We start from the raw sequence: 16900 nt of genomic DNA, 5'->3' as shown, positions 1-16900 counted from the left end.
CTGTTTTAAAGGTTGCACATTTTGACTTTATTGCCAGAAGAGAAGCCCATCATTCTCCTGTTTTTTGTGGCATTGTTCAAGTTGTCCATCCTGCTTTTGATCCATCTGTTACCCAGTCCAAATCTGTGGAGTCTGCTGCCTCCATCTGCTCTGTTTTCACCAGCCAGGCCAGGCACACAGGAATCATATCATAAATGAATGACAGGAAGGCCGGTCTGGGCAATCTGATCATATGTGGGCCAACAATTTCCTTGTTCATATTTGTAAAGATCAGTGTAGCCTTGTTTTGTCTGCTTCACGAAGGTCTTGCATGAAGCACCTTCCAAGTCACCATCTGGTAAGACTCAACCTGTCTGCTCAGATGACCAGCTCTGGTGTGCCGTCTGTCTGCTCGGCTTGGCTCAAATTGAGGCATCTGCATCCGTCTTCCAGCAGAGTGATGGGGACATGCTGCTTACAAAGTGGTCATTAAAGAGAAATACAAAGCCGAATCTGCTTTCAGTCACGAAACTGGGATCCAGGAATAATGGATTGGATGGTGTTCACCTGCTTCACCGTCATAAATACATTTGACTACATTTGGGAAATGAGATGCACTAAAATTGGGGTTAAGTTTAAAATGACACTGATTTTACTCAGGTTTTTCTGCAGTTTCAGGTCCAAACTAAGATGGGCAGTGAGTCATGAATAGTTCACAGCATAAATCCTATTGCCACTTTTTCAGCTCTGTAAGCAGGCCTTACACAGCTTGTTCGGGACTAACCAGGCCAGCAAGTCCTCTCTCCTCTAACCCTGGCTTGTTGCTCAGGCATACAGCCATGACAGTCCTGGCTGTACAGCAGCGGGGGAGGGCCTGCTTATTTGTCCCGTTAATAAAGCCCAGACACAGCCAAAGAGGGAGCCTCACCCAGCCAGCTGGACGATCTCTTAGCAGCACTCCAGACTACAACATAAATTGTTTGAGAGATACTTTGTTAGTAAGTTATAATTGTGCAGCTGTAGTATAAGGAAATTACTCTTATTTGCGCCAACATAAAAAAAATGTCCATTGTTCTTTTTCTTTTTTTTTTTTTTTTTAATCCACTAAATATTGACTTGATAAAAACACTAAAGTGGCCAGTTGAAGCCTTCTATGTGAACCTGGAATAGAGAGTGCGTGGATCTTTACAGACTGGTGTTTTTGCATTCTCCCAGAGAACAATGCAGTGAGATGTCATTGTTTTATCAGGCTCTGTTAAGTCTGAGTGGATTCAGAGTCAGTAGAGTTTGTTCTGACTGAATAGTGATACAGAATGAAGGAGTGATTGATACTCCCCCCTCAAAGGTTCATGTGCAAAATTGATGAGTTACAGATGAAGAAAAGTAAGGGGCCCGGCTTTTGTGCCTGGTCTGTTCTGATGTATATTCTGATCTGCAATGTCAATGAAAACTTGATGTTTAGCTTTTAATTGATGTACAGCAAACATCAGTTCAGTGTGTAAAGAGAGAGAAAGTGCGAGGGAGTTGTTAAGTCTTACCACCAACAGGTAACTGCCATTGCATTTTTAAAATCAGAATAATTATATAGAATAATAGGTAGATGGTGCTCATCAGCCTGAAAGTCCAAGGGAAGTATCTGGAACTGGAGTCCCAAACACTTAGTCTCATCTGGTACCAGACTATACTGGTCAGTGCTGTAATGTTGGGTCCACTTGGGCTACAGTTGTTTGTCCATATGAGCTCACCCTTATTCACTTCCTAGAGAGGACAATCCAGCTAACCCAATAAGGATGTCGGCCTTCCTCACTGACTTAACACCAAACACACTGTAGCCATCGCACCAGGCAAAATGGTTGATGCTGTTACAGCCTCATCTCAGCTCCAAATGACAATTTTAGTTGCCATGTAGCATGCAGCATCAGTTGCTGCAGTTATAATAACAGATGCACATCATCTTCAAAAGTCACCACACACAGGTTAAAGATGATGGATTTGCTGTGTTCACTATTTGTATAGCTACTCGTTTCCTGTCAACGCTACCATTTTGGATTCCTCCTGTTTGTGTTTTAACCAGTGTTTTCACGATAGCAGTTGACTGATCTCTTTTTGCCACAAAAGCAGAACATCTACACTGTGAAGAGCATCATTTCATCTCCTCCTTGGAATAATCCTGCCAAGTTTTTTAGAATTTGCCCCTTGGCTACATGATGCTTTTCACTCCCACTTTGGCAATTCCACAACCATAATTAGTAGTGAAATTAGAGTAGCGTGTACTTTCTTCCGACCACTTGAATTAAGTACGTGAATGGCCACCCACTGGGCACCTCATTTGGTTTTAGAGGAGTAACTGTAAAGTATTGAGCTTGCGTGGGACTACACATTTTTTTTGTATGCATGATTTTAAAGTATCCCTTATGCATTATCTGTTTGCTGTTAAACTCTGTAATTCATCAAGCATGTGGGAAATGTCCTTCTTCAGTCCTGCACCAAATTCTTGTATTTACTATCCAACACTGTATCACTGCTGCAGCCCAAGCTTGCCATTGTACAGCATTTTTTTTTTCTACATTATTTCTTGTCTTTAAAAAAACAACAATGGCTCTTGCCTCATTTGTGGTATTTTTCGTAATGAAGAAGATTGTGGGGTAGGGCTGGGCGATATATCAAAAATTTACCGTTACCGAAATTTATGACTCTCATCGACGTCATTTTGCCCATGTCGGTAAATTCGGTATTTTAAAAAAAAGAAAAGGCATGTGCAGGTTGGCGATGTTCATGTCCCTTTAAGACGCTGTGCTACGTTACAGACTTGACGGGGTGGAGTCACATGACTCTACTACCTGTTAAGCTGGGCAGACACTGTGCGATTTTTTTTCAGTCGCGCGATTCAGCTCCTGCTCAAACTGTACGGTTGACTCGCAGGGGTTAGAAGTTCATAGGTCACGATGCAGGGTCTCACACTATACGGCCCGATGCTCTGATACGACCTGAGTGCTCACACTGTGCGTCCATAAAATGAAGGTTATAACAGAAATTCTGTCGCTCGCTCTCCCTCTCTGTCTTTCACTCACACAGACACGCACACCACCACCATCAACTTTGCTAAATTGCTAATGAAAAACATTGATCAGGCAGCTGTGATTGAGCAGCAGTGTAGATCCAACTATTTTCACGGTTGTTGTGGTCGTGATCATTTTGTTAGGCCACATCGAAAAGGCTCGGATGAGCTTTCCAAAGTTCTACAAGTTGTGCCTCCGTCGCTTGTGTCCAGATCACACGCTGCACTGTCGTGCTGCGCCGTCTTTTTCGCTGACATTTGTGTTTGCGCGTGCGCAGTGTGACAAACTGCGGTGACACCCTCACGACGGTCGTGAATCCTCGCGACCAAGCGATTGATGATCGGGAGCTCGTCGTGAGGTGTCAATCGCTTCTCGTTACCCCACGTATACTATACGATGCATGACGCACGATGAAGGCCAAAATCGGGCCGATCGCCAAAACGGTCGCACGACTCAAAAATCGGCTCAAAATGGGCCAAAAATCGCACAGTGTAAGCCCAGCATAACAAGACGAGACACGGGTGAACAAATGGAGGACGATTTAAATGTTGAAGCAGCAGCGACGGAGGTAGAGCTGGTGGAGGAGGAAGAGGAGACGCTTGTTAACAAAAAATGCATCATCAATCATTTGGCAACATTTTGGATTCAACAAGGATGATATTGATCAAAAAATTGTTAAATGTAAACTCTGCAAAAAGACTGTTGCGTCAAGTCAAGGTAACACAACCAACCTCTTCCACCACCTGCAGCACAAGTTTTTGTTTAAGAGTTTATAGTTTTCACTAGTCACATGGCAGTGCTTAGTATTTATTATAGTTTTTTCTGTGTTCAATTGACATTTGTGTTTGTGACATTATTTGTTTACAAGTTATAGTACCTCAAGGCCTTAGCAGAGATAGGCCTTTGTCCATGATGGCATTACATTTGCACAATCATTGTTTACTTTGTGAATAGCCAATGTGAAACATATTTATTATTAAACTATTTTGTTTACAAGGGATACACATTTTTTAGAGAGCATGGTTACATATTGTATCCTACACTTTTTATTTTGTTCAGTTAATAAATCTTAACCACTAAAAGTACTTACTACTATTGTCTTCATTTATTTTCAGTGACATTTTACAGTCCTTTAAAGTGGTAATAATATAATTGCAATGAATAGGTCTAGGGGGAATAATATTATCAAAATAACTGGAGGAACTATGCTGCCTGCCACAGCCCCATCAAATGGGAAAAAAAAAAAAAAAAACGTTTTTTTTTTTTTTTTTTGGCACTTGGGGTGGTTATCGTCCATTTATCGTTATCGAGGTTAACTGCTCAATTTATCGTGATATTGATTTTAGGCCATATCGCCCAGCCCTATTGTGGGGTGTTTTTTGTGTGTGTCCCGTTTGGATCTTTAGCCATCAGAATTGTTGTCTTAAGGCCAAGAAAGATGTCAAGCGGATTTATTTTACCAAGTGGATCATCATGGCCTTGGTCCATTTGATTGACCTTTATTATAATTATGAATTTAGTTTATTTTCGGTTGCTGCAAACGGGACAGACATGACTGGGGGATAGGACAGGGAGAAAGAAAGAGAGGGAGAGAAAGAAAACCAAAGGGGAGAAGAGACGGTGAGAAAGGGGGAAGAAAGAAAGAAAGAAAGAAAGAAAGAAAGAAAGACAAACAAAACACCTGGATCACCTGTATGGAGAAAAAAAAACAGAAGAGAAAGCAAACAAACAAAAAAAAAAAAGAGCAACATAATAAAAAACAGCACCATCACAATAAACTAGCTAGCAGTAGATAACAGTAAGAGGAAGATTGTGTTAACATAATGTGTCTAAGTGGGAATGAATCTCTGACATTGATTACTTGTGGTTTTTTTTGTTCTTTTAAGCATTATTGTGTTTGTGCAAGTGCATTGTTGAGCCAGCACTCTTTGATGTTCAGCTTTTAATTGATGTTGCATGTGGCACAAGTACCATTCAAAAGTCTGTATTGTGCACTTATAGCATTTCCTCTAAAAGTCTTGTAATGAAAACTGGATGTGGAGAGTTTAAAAGCCTCCAGTGTTCATCTTTACTTCCGTTAATTGCAAACACTAACACAGTTGCTGAAGAGACTATGAAGAAAAACTTTTAAAAATAGAGTCACTTATGTGTATTCTTAATACCGCATCTGTTTTATTATACCCAACTAATTTATCGACTGGCCAATATTATAGTCTGATATTGGCTATTTGCTAATGTTTAGGCATTTGTAATTTCGGAGGTTGCATCTTCAACATCAATGAGATGGAAAAAAAAGTAGTCGAAATTAGGGCTGGGTGATATGAGGAATATCTAATGTCGCAATATGTTTTTGCTATATTGCGATACAATATATATCACAAAATGTCTTGAGCCTTAGCATCTCCGGTACTGGGGGCAAACGGGGTGAGCTGCAGTTTAAGCCTCTGAGTTTATGTAAATATCGGCATGTGTGGTATCCACAGAAACCTCAGCTAAAAGCACATATAAACCATTTCTACAACCACCAAACAGCAAAAACGACAAACAATTAAAGAGCAGTTACATAATTTTGCCAAATGTGCCTAAACACAACCAACGAAGCCACAAACTCACTCAACTTCATGGAACCAAGCAAACGGCTAAAACTGCAAGTGTTGTCACGCTCTGACCGAAGTTTATCTGAACCAGCTGCAAAGAAACCATAAATGTGCTTCACGTTCAATAAACAATAACATGGAATTACTGTGCCGTTTTTCTGTTTCTCTCGCCAGTAGGCGTTGTAGCTCGTATCACAGCTGGTTTATTTAAAGTTTTTTTTTTTTTTTGTGTGTGTGTGTGTGTGTGTGTGTGGGAAGATGTTGACATGTGGAGTTTAAGAAAGTCTTTATTTTGCAGTGGATGACTTTTAAGCTGATGGACTAATTTCGTGGTACTGCTACCTTTAGCGGCAATAGTTTTATGGCATGTTTTGCAAATTACCAGATTTTGTTCAACATCCTCCTTGTGAAATCCAAACGATGGCGCCATATTTTTCCTTATCTGGTAGCAGATAAACACGCGTGATCAGCGCAGAAGGTTTTCTGGTTCAGAGGGTGGATTAATTATGCATTCGCAAAATACCAAAACCACTCAGAGTGAATCACATGCAGACAGCTTAATATTTCCATGGCAGCCTCAGTGGTTAGCCATTTTAACAATCGTATGTGGGGAAAAAAAACTTAGCCGATTTATGGGAGTAGTGACATTTTTTTAATCACCAAATATCGGTATCAGTCTTAGAAATCCTATATCCAGTATGTCTGAACCATACTGGATATGAAATGTGTCACTTCAAATGTAGGCAGAACTAATGTTATATCTTATTCCAAAACATACAAAATACCATCAGTACGAATACAAAAAGTCTTGGTATCAGTACGCAACATCAGCCGTGGTCGCAGTGCAGATAAAATCCCAACATTTCCGATCCTTGCTGTACTATAAGTATTTGTTTAGTATGTGGCAAACTGTTTTGACTCAGCATCGACTCCTGTGTTAAATTTCTTGATATGTGTGTCTCTTTGTTACTTAATGAAGATAAGATAAAAAGGAAACATTGTAATCGATAAACCACATCCCTTTGACAGATCTTTTCAGTGTGCGGCCGTTCTTTGTTCTTGGCAGTTGTCTTCATTTACCTTTCCAGTGTGTTTCTAGAAAGAGCCTACATTAAACTATAGAAAGAGTTTGAAACACATCAACATGTTTGCATATTTTGCCAAGTACTGTGTTGCTTTGGAGGTTTTTGAAGTTTTTTTGTTTGTTTGTTTTTAGATACTAAATAATGATCAGAGGCTTACAAGCAAATCTTGTTTTCAGACATGCCTGGCCTTATTTGTGTACTCAGGAGTTTTAACACACAGTTTTAACACAAAAAATATGACATTTTTTATATCATGTGAAAGTTTATATTGGGGAATTATCGGGGACATGGCGCTGCTGCTCATCTGTGTAATACATCCCCTCTGTTCTCTCCAGGAGTTAATTTAAGGAGCACAAGATTGCGAATGAATCTATTAGAAAGGCTGTGATTTAGCAGGTCGTCACCCTCCTCTGTTCACTCCCCTTCCTCTTATTGCTCTCCTCCTACACACACACCCCTAGCATCAAGCTACACTGTGTGGCTGTGTGCATATTTGACTGATATTTCACTATTCCTCAGTGAATTTACACAAAGGCTTATTTAAAGCATCGCAGTATAGGTGCTGTGCTCCACTAATGTTTCCTGGAATCAATTCAGAATGACCCCCAACATCATACAGGGGCATAACTACACTTAATGACAGCTGTTAATTGATTAGAACAATGGCAGTGACCATGAAAGTTGGTGTCAGGGCTAGGGATGGGTATCGTTTAGGTTTTATCCGATACCGGTGCCAAACTCGTACTTTTGAAACGGTGCCGGTGCTTAAGCAGTGCTTGAACCGGTGCTTAAAGAATGGAGAACACAAACGTTGTCCAAAAACCTCTTATGTTTTTATTTTTAGAATTCTTTTTTTTCTGCAAAATGATAACCAAGTTAGCCTTTTCTGTTGATACAACATACCTCCTTTGGTTGGAACCGGTGCTTAAACAATGGAAAACACAAACTTTGTCCTAAAACCTCTCATGTTTGGCTGTTTTTCTTGTAAAAAGATAACAATGTTAGCCTTTTTTGCAGCTATAGGGCATATATGGTATCACTCTATCACACAAGAAGACAGCCGCATGTAACTACGACGGTGTTTGCTAGTTCACCTTACATGCATTAATGTAATAACGTGGTTAGCCTACTCAACATAAATTACACACGAACAACATTAAGCTACTCACGCAGAGAAGAACAGCTGCTGCTGCCGTCATCATGCGTCATCATTTCTGCTGCACTGGCAGGGCTAGGGGCCAGGACTCTACTCTCCGAGTTCTTGCTAACTCTGGGTCCGATAACAGGCACCACACCCGCAGTAGATGTGCTCGGTGCTTGGTCTTGCAGCAAGCTATAAAATACGGTGCATTTCTCGGCTTAAAAAAACGCTATGCGTTGCCAGGTGTTTCATCAGATTCGAGGTGTTACCTCCTTTGCACAGTATCACCTTAAAGCACTTGTTGCAGGCTGCTGAGTTTGCATCTTTTGCTGTGAAGTACAGCCAGACTTTTGAGCGCTCCGTCTTGGGCGTTTTTAATCTGTAGCTCTGCTCTAAAAGAATGTACGTACCTGGGTGGGTCCGCCTACTATCCTTGGAAAGGTAAAATAATTGGCTAGAATCCAAAGTGTATGACATCTCAAGAAAAAAAATGTGCGCTGCTTTTCGGTCTGGTTACTACCGTTTATGTCAGAACCGGTACCAGTACCCATCCCTAGTCAGGGCTGCTATGCTGACTAAGAAGTCATTGTTTGGCTATGTTTGTCATGCATAGTGGCTATTTCTGTGTCGAACTAAATATATTTATTCATTTTGTGGGGGTAAGGCACAAACAATCTAATATTGTAGAAGAATTTATGTGTGGGTGTAGAGGCTGTTTGTGTTTTTCTGATATTTCCAGCATATGAGAAAGGAAAGTTCCTGGAAAAAAAAACATATTGGGTTGACAAATATATGTTTTGATGTAGCTATGGTATAGGTAGTCACTGTAGTTACAGGTACAGGCAGTCTGTCTTTCTTACTGTTATGTCTATATGTATTGCAACCTATACTGTTTTTGTTTTTATTTTAAACATTGCAAATGGACCCCAATTGACAATAAAATGTACAATTAAGTGGAAAAACCTGAATGTACAAGAGATATTAAAACACAAACAAAAGTACCTTTTTGGGGTAGATGCCAATACATGCATTTTTGCTTGATAAGGAATCTCTAGATTTAGCATGTCTGACATAATTTGAAAAGTTTTCCAATATTGTTGAAATAGTGCTGTTTTCCCTCCAAACACTTGATACATGTGTCACAAATATCAGGAGACCATCAGTTAAACTTGGTTGGGGTGATATAGGTCCTCATCACCGTTTGTATTTTAACATCTTCATTATTGTATGGATTGATTGTTTTTGTTTTGGGACTTTTAGGCATGCCTTTCCTCACTTCTTTTCATCTGTATTTGCTTGAACATCCTTTCTGTGCTTCTAACATGTCAATAGTGGATTTGCTCTCATGCAACAGCAATGCTGTATAAACTAAAGAAATCTAAATTTCCTTATCAACAATAAGGTTTTCAAGGTGGGATAGTGATAGCTCAGATATTAGATGCTATACGTCTGTATTTTAAGAATTTGACATTTTTAATTGCAGATACTTGAGAAAATGTTTGTCACCCAATGCCACCCAGATTTTGAAGCCACAATCTGTCCTTCCAGCCCTAAAGGATTCATTACAGCATATAGGGTAGTAAGATGATATGGAGGAAGTAGCTTTAATATGCCACTTTGTACCATATGTCGAAAGTATTTTCTAAGGACAAGGTTTCCCATTTTTCCTTTGAGTGTATAATATAAAGAATATAAAAACAGAATATAAGAACAGTTTTACTGGAAGATTTGTAGTAGCTCTGACCCACATGATTATACATTGATGTAGGCAGTCATCTGTCTGATGTCTCCCTGACCTCACAAATCAATGCTCCTAGGTCCCTGGGATAAATATTTTACTATCAAGGGTAATTTTAAGACTTTAAATTTTAAGTTTGTTAGGAAAAACTGTCGCCGGCGTACAGGGGTATTCTATGCTCTTGGTCACTAAGTTGTATAGCCACTAGACCCACCTCTATCACCACAGTCAAGGCCTCATGACAAGCATTATTAGCATCCCATGTTGCCAGATCACTCTAGAAAAATAGTTATTGTATGTTGCAATTTACTCAGTCATCTCTTCTGTCAAATAGCTGTTTTTAACATAGGTTTTAAGCAGGAAGCTATTTTAATCTCTAAAATTACTTCATTTTAGCTTGTGATTTATATGTTAACCATATTTAATAAATTTGTTTGTTCCATATGTCATTTGTATCAGATCAGTACAAAAAGTAAGAGGGAGTTTGCTGTACTGAGCCCATGGCAACCACTAATAGGGCAAAACAAAGAAACATTAACACATGAAAACATTTAAACCCACAAGTCACCACTCCCTTACTCAAAACAATGAACTAGCTGGGCATATGATTATCCTTTTTAAGAAGGAGCAGCTGAAAACTTCAAAACCAACCCGTGGTCTCTACCAACCATGAACCTTATTAAACATTTAGTCTTATATAACAGGCCCTGTTCAAGATCAAACGGTTCCATCTGGTTTTAAGATGTAAATTTCAGTCACAACAGAAAGAATGAATTGAAAAAATATTCAGGCAACACAAATTCTGTAAACCATGCCACAATGAACAATGCCAGATACAAAACCTCTTGGATGTAAAATCAACTGTGTAAGAGGGCATCCTCAATAGATGAAACTCCATATAATAAATCCTATTGAGTTTTTAATTTGAACGGCAACTACTCACGAACTAGTCGTGGAATACACTGTTTTCCCTAGCAACCACAGTGTCCCAGCAGGTTGTCGATCATCTATGTCTGTGTGACTCTGTTCATGTGCAGCTGATTCTGCATCATTGTTGTCCTCCAGAAATATTAAAATTGGATTGCTTAAGCCATTTCTGCAGTTTGATGGAGATGTGTGAGTGCATTCATGTCTGCAACTCATGAAATCTTACAAAGTGGAGCTATATCAGGAAGTGCTCTTTGGAAGCAGCCATTTACAGGAAATCAAAGTTATTATAACAGCAGCTACTTTTTGTCAGAAAGTGAAATTGACTTTCTGTCAGAGAATGGGGGTTCAGTAACTTGAACGCATACGACGTGGTGATTCCCTGATTGGTGGAACCATTTAATCTTCTATAGTAGGAATTCTAGTGGTAGCATGATTAGTATGAGTCTGTGTAAAACAAAGTGTGATGGATGGAGCAGCTACGAAGTTTGCTTTTCTTCCCATGCTTTGATGTAAAAATCCTCCTAGCTTTTTCCCAATAAATGTTTTAATGGAACAGTGTTGCTGTTTTGAACCCTAATAGTTTCTTTCACTCAACCTGAGCTCACAGTTTCAGTAACAGTAACGGCTCCGACTCCACATTAAACTGTGCCAGCGTCATCACCGCTGCTGTGTTATCATTGTTTTTGTTTAAAACTGGGGGCTGAGAATGAACACTTGCAGCACGAGCGCATTGGCTTCATCTTTCTGACAAGGAATCTACATTCCTCTTTGTTGGTCTTTCTTTTACAAGACACCTGCGTAGCAAAGAGTAAACTGGTCATACTTGTCTTCACAATCTTTCTCAGTCTTCTTTTTGGACTCTTGTTATGATCGGTCTCTTTCTCAAAATGTCCTTCTTCCAAATAAAAACAAAGCCATTCACAGCACATTTTTAGACCCAGCATTAAGCAGTAAGTGTCCTTTGTACCACAGACTTGCTTTGCTTGGTTCTGTCCTTCCCTTCCACACACCTCCTCTACCTCTGTCTCATTTGTTTGGCACTCTGCCAGGCTGCTCAGTGAGCCAGAGGGTGACTCTGCCAACATGTTTGTGTGCATCAGATTAACTTGCGTTTTATTCTGTTTATTTTTAATTCTCTCAAGACTGCGTGTGTGCTTTGCCCTCACGTACCCTGTTGTCAGGTTTAGGTAAAAACCGTTGCACAGATGCACCTCGATTAAAGTTCCTAAAGGCGTGGGAATTATCATCACTATTTTGTCTGTCATAATCTTCTTCCTCCATCGTATTCTGCTGTTCTGACATTTTCTATGCAGGCAGTGGGAGTGGCTACTCAGTCCTAGATTTCACACAGTTCTCATTGGGCCTTTTTAATTAATACTAGCAGTGCTTTTATTAACGTCTTCTTCCACTCCTCCCGGTGGCAGCTGACTGTTTAATTACAGCAGGAGGCTAGCTGTACCCGCAAACTGGGTAGGAGAGGGAAGGGGGGGAAAGGATTGACATTCTCGTGACATAACTTAGAGCAATGTTTTGAATATGACTATTTTATTTTTTTTATGGATTTAAACATAACTGGGTTGTAGAGAGCTTTCAGGTGTATAAATGTATATGTGTGTGACGACCCGGCTCAAAGCCGCAACATAAAAAAGGAGACGAATACCAGAGTATGGGTGAGAAGAGGTTTTATCTTAAAATGGAAAACCAGGTTTGCTAAAATGGCTGATGCCACCAAGGCAAAGACAAGTGAGCTCCCCGGGGAGTTCCTGGAAAATGGGACCTGTACTCAGCAAAGCTCACCTTTCATAGAGGATGATGATATTATTATTATTATTATTATTATTATTATTATTATTATTATTATTAAGTGTCTTTTTGCTTCTCTGCTGCAGCAGACACTGTGTATTTGGAGCTTAAAGATATGATGGGGGGGAGGGAAATTTGATGCTTTAAAACGCCATAACAAGCATTGTTTGTTGTTTTAAGCCAGGGGTAGGCAACCTTTCTGATGGCAAGTGCCATCTAAAATTTCCTCAGAAGTCAGTTTGCCATATGATTGCATTAGCAATAAATTTAATAACGCTCTATATGAAGAGTTACACACTATATAGAACGACTTTATAGAATTATATTTGTTTGCAGATGTTGGCAGCTATCAGCGAATAGTTATCAGCTATTTTGAAACAAAAAAAATACACTTTTTATCCATAACAAGAACTCCATAACAGCAAATGAACTGTACAACAGAAAATGCAAATGCTATTTATGGTCTCCTCACAACAATGATAAGAAAAATAAACTGAGCCAAATGGCATGTTTGTTAATACACATGTTAATCTGATCTCTGGTCCAGCATTCAGACGGCTACCTGAGGAAACTCTTCATGTGAGAGAAAATCTGCTCACACAGATGTGTAGAGCCAAATACTGTCAATAAGGCCTCTGCAATGTTCTGAAGACAGTCAAACTTGTCAGGTAGTGATGTGAAAATGCAAGCTCCATGAACACGCACAGCTATGGATTCCAGCTGCTTCAATGTTGCATTAACTTAAAATGTCTGGCTTTTGTTAAATAATTTTCTGAAGCTTACAAACAAAGTTTTTATCTGACATAAAATGTATAGAAATCATACATATACCAACAAGATTGTACATCACTGTCACAACAGTGTTTGTTTTCATTCAAAGGCTTTATGGCTTTAATACCTGGTGGGCCGGTCTTTAGCCAAAATGCCCTGAGCACGACACGCAGTGAATTAATCTGAGACGGTGCATTAAAAAAAAAAAAAAATGGCCACGCCAGCAGTGTACATCGCAAATCAGCTCGCATAGACATATTAGTTGTGCCGCTTCTTAATGATGGTATCTTAGCTAACAACCCCAACTACCAGATTCAACTTGTAATTGGCTAAAAATAATTTAGTCTACTGGTGAGGGGGACGTTGTTAGCTTTCCACATTCCGACACTTCAAAAGCTTCAGGAGCTTTCCGCTCAGCACAGCATCAGCACCGTGGAAATACACGGATACATCTGAAGAGTCGAGACAGAATTCACAATGCATTTTTGGGACTTTCAGGTGTGTGGACCAATGTTTTCTTTTCTAATCAAACCAGAAATCTTTAATGAGCAGGTGGATAATTAAATGAAAATAAGAAAGTATTTTTTGTGCCCCCCCCCCCCCCCCCCCTTCCCCCCTGGCAAAACTTTGCTAGACCCGCCCCTGCACAAGTTACCAGCTGTCAGCTACATAGAAAAGGATCCTGGTGTTATTTGTCTCTCAGAAACAGTTCATAACTTCCCTTCAACTCATTCATGTCACCTAAAAGGTAAACCTGTTTCTCCATCACCTGTTCAGCTCTGATGATCCAGTAAGGACATCTCCTGGTTTCATCTTCATGTTTCCCTCTCACCAGATAACCAAACCATATCATGACCAGCAGCTTTTTTGCAGCTGTGGCTCCAGCAAACATCAGCTGATAGTAGAAATTAATATTAAATAAATTCTAACAACAGCTGATCAAGCTTAAACGTGCTGCTGTTGTTTAGCGCAACATCCGCTGGTTTCCGCTTTCTGGCGCAAAGTGAGCGATAAACAAACGAGAGAAAAGCTGATCAGCTGATCATTGATCAGTTTCATGATTGAAGTAGCAACAGGAGAGAGAGGGGGAGAATGAGAGAAGAAGAGGCAGCTGCAGCGTAACGACAGAATAAGTCCAGCTTTGTCTTTTTTTTTTTTTTTTTTTCTATTCTAGCTGAAGTACGGGACAAATCGTGTTTCTTTTCAGCTCAATACGAAACGTGTAATATTTTCTCTGAATACGGGACGATTCCGTTTTTACGGGACGGTTGGCAACTCTAATAATTAACCTTATGAATAAAATAAAGTTCACTATCAGTAAAATCATAGCACCCACCCAGCTGTATAGAAACTCCGTCATGCTATCTAGTACGAGTTATTGTAACTGACTATAAAAAGTTAGCACAACGAAAATAAACTCCACCTAAACTTGGTTAGTTTAGACTGCAGGTCATAAATTCTTACCTGAAGTTCAGTTCACCTGACACTCGGACCGGCCCCGCCTCGGGTCTTTCCTCCTCCTGCCTCCCCTTTCCCTCATCCACCTGCTGGCCTCCACCACTTACTAATGTTACTGAATCTGTGGAAGCTCCGCCATAACCACCACCAAACAACTGAGTTATTTTTAGACATCAGCCAGCATCTGGCCAATCCACCACCTTTCATTGTTTATACCGTTACAAAAAAAAACAACAAAAAACATTGGCCCATAAAAATGAAAATTCACCATCGGCCCACCGAGCAAATGCCCGGTATGCCCGATGGCCAGTCCAGCTATGGTCGTGCCATCAGTTAACCCTGTTAGAGCTAGAGCTGTGGGCTCTAGATAAATGTTCTTTAACCAGCAAGTCGGGCTGCTCGATTATGGCAAAAATTATAATCACGATTATTTTCACTGAAATTGAGATCTCGATTATTTGACGATATTTATTTAACCCTTTAAGACCTACTATAGGACCAAGTCCGCCAGAGCTTATATTATTTTTTTACATGTTGTAGTGCAATTTGTGGGAGCATTTCAAGTTGCTATACATCAATACAACTATTATAGCCCATATTTTAATATGTATGCATTAAGTCCATAGTAACTACATTAATTGCAAAAAAAGTGCAATAAACTACAAAAAAATTGAAAATCGTTTTTGTTTTTTTACATATATTTCTACTTGGAGAAATTTTAAGAGGTTTATCCCTCAAAACTTTAAATACAAAAAAGTTGCAAAAAATAGTTTACAACAACAGGAAATTTATTTTGAGTGTCTTCATAGTTTTATTTTGGAGATGCAGCAATTTTTATATACTGCAGGAAAAAAAAAACAATCCTATGATGCAAATTTGCAAAGAAAACAGCATGTGCATCAAAATAAACTATTTCCAGCAGTGCAATTCGAGTTCTAAGCATCCCAGAAACTATTCAGAAAAGTCAAACATGACTTATAAAAACACCAGTATAGGCTTTTAAGGCCTACAAGTAAAAAACTATTTTCCGCGAAAATGGCGGACATGCGATAGTTCGCTCTGACGTCTGTTTCAGTGTGGGAAGTGTTACAAACAGCTGATCGGATCGGCAAAGCGTGTTTCTGGAATATTATGTTTTTGTTCCTGCAAGCGCTTTTTATGCAATTTTTGCAAAGCTTTATGTGGAAGGAAACCGTGACCGAGGACAAGCTGATGGCATGAGATGCAAGTACAACTCCTCTGGTTTCATATGCAAAAAAAATTATTGCGCTAGCTTACACGGTTCCGGTTCTATAGGGATTTAAAAATAGTTACACAAAACGGAGCGTGCAGCTCTGACCGGCTTTAAAGGGTTAACAATAACAATGTATTGGATAATGACTTTAAAAAATAATATAAAATAGTGTGCAAATACTGATAGCAGTGCAAATGTTTGCAATATAAGAAATAAATAAAAAATGTAAACATCTATGTTTAGTGAACTTTGCAGTGTTGCTCTGGTGCAGCTACACCGTAGCAAAGTTTACACACTGTGTCTACTTGATCCACGTCTGACTCCGCGAACCCATAATGTTTCCACACCACCAACGGCAGTCACTCTCCTCTCCACATAACTTCTGCTTAGCTTTCCGAGCTTCCCTCGGGTCCTCTTCTTAATTGTTGTGACGCTGTTCGAAATGCAGAGAGGTGCGCTCGATTTGCCACACGGAGCAGCGCGAGAGTAAAGCACGAGGGAGGGGCTAATAATCGGCTCAGTCATTTTTAATGATCATTGAAAGCCCAGATCGTAATCGTGATTCAAATTCGATTAATTGAGCAGCCCTACCAGCAAGTTCCTATATACAGCAACAAGCATTAGTACTTCAAACCCCCCATTTCACTGCTAATGTCAATGACATTACAGGACCTGTTTTCATTTATTTATTTATTTTTTTACCAGGCTATAAACACAGCATTTTAAAATGAATGTCTAGGGGCACTTACTCTTTTGGAGCCAGTCTCTAGTGGCCACACAAGGAACTGCAGGTTTTGGCACGTCGTTTTTCTTTTTTAACCCTGGAGGTTGCTCTCTGTGGTCCTGACATTTTCTGGAGTTCATGTGTGGAAACGTTTAAATGGTATTGTGAACAAAGCCTTAAACCATTTTTTGTCACAACTTATAAATTATCTACTTTAACTTCTCCATAGGGAGCTTGTTGCTTGAATCCTTTATAAACAATAAACCAAAATAGTAAAAAAAATAAATAAATAAATTAATAGCACATAGCGCTGTCTTTTTATTTGTTAGAATATCTGTCTGTCTTTGTCCCAGGGTGGTTAACAACACTTGGCTGCTCCGC

General features: G+C 39.6%; 1 protein-coding gene across 1 annotated transcript in view; it reads left to right on the top strand.

Annotated features, from left to right (window-relative positions):
* The window catches only part of rev3l (REV3 like, DNA directed polymerase zeta catalytic subunit), an 88014-nt gene that overhangs the window by 21696 nt on the left and 49418 nt on the right, over nucleotides 1-16900 (top strand). The gene's annotated exons all lie outside the window — the stretch shown is intronic.

This window comes from Aulonocara sp. 'chitande type north' Nkhata Bay, linkage group LG15, assembly GCF_057382095.1.
Source record: "Aulonocara sp. 'chitande type north' Nkhata Bay isolate Kocher_YH1m ecotype deep benthic linkage group LG15, A_spYH_male_GT1.1, whole genome shotgun sequence".
NCBI lineage: Eukaryota > Metazoa > Chordata > Actinopteri > Cichliformes > Cichlidae > Aulonocara > Aulonocara sp. 'chitande type north' Nkhata Bay.
Note: the sequence above shows the minus strand (reverse complement) of the source record. Positions and strands in the feature narration are given on the sequence as shown.